The sequence below is a fragment of the Aptenodytes forsteri genome, unplaced genomic scaffold, assembly GCF_000699145.1.
Source record: "Aptenodytes forsteri isolate BGI_AS27 unplaced genomic scaffold, ASM69914v1 Scaffold321, whole genome shotgun sequence".
Lineage (NCBI taxonomy): Eukaryota > Metazoa > Chordata > Aves > Sphenisciformes > Spheniscidae > Aptenodytes > Aptenodytes forsteri.
Window position 1 is genome coordinate 334,030 of NW_008795030.1, and position 782 is coordinate 334,811.

General features: G+C 68.2%; 1 protein-coding gene across 1 annotated transcript in view; it reads left to right on the top strand.

The window, feature by feature from the left end:
- The window catches only part of LOC103896399 (transcription factor E2F2), an 11,341-nt gene that overhangs the window by 5,487 nt on the left and 5,072 nt on the right, over positions 1 to 782 (top strand). The gene's annotated exons all lie outside the window — the stretch shown is intronic.

A 782-nucleotide genomic window follows, 5' to 3' on the forward strand; every position in this document is an offset into this window, starting at 1 on the left:
GTGGGGGGTGTTGGGGGTTGGTCCCTGTCCCCCGTCTGCTCTGGTTCGTCCTGCACCACCACCACCCCCCAGCCCTGGCAGGGTGCTGGGAGTCCCTTTCCATGCCCCGCTCAGCTGTCGTGTGCCTAATCCTGCCTGGCCCGGGGGGGGCAGCAGCTGGGACACGGGAGGGACCCCCTTGTCCATTGTCCCTCGCTGGTTTGTCCCAGCACCGCGGGGTCCTGCCCCTGCCTGAGCCCACTGAGCTCCCCCCGGCCCCGAACCGCATGTGGGGGAGCAGGGGGTCCCCCTCTCTCCCCTCCTGCATGTGGGGATGGGAGACCGCCTTGGCGGCCGTGGCTCTGAGGGGTCGGAGGTGGCCGGGGACACCAGGACCTTCACTGTGTTGCTCCCGTGCCTCAGTTTCCCCATTGCTTGGGCAGATGGGGTGCAGCTGACCCCCCCCCCAGCAGCAATGGGGACACACATGGGTGGCCATGGCCACTGGTGTCTGGAGAAGCAAGGGTCTGGGTGCCAGCAGAAGGGGGGGGCCCAGATGATGCGCTCCCCCCCACCCCGTCCCAAATCGTGCTGGCGGATGCGCTGGGGTCTGATCCGGGGCAGGTGTTTCCCATGCGCTCAGCGTTAACCGTTGGGGTGCCGGCAGCTCGGGGGCAGATCCGGGGGTGCGGGGCCGGGGATGGAGGCGCGTTTGCTGAGGAAAACCTGTTTGGGGAAGGGAGGGAGGGAACAGATTCCCACAGGAGCTCGGGACCAACCTGGCTCCCTGGGGGGGTGGAAAA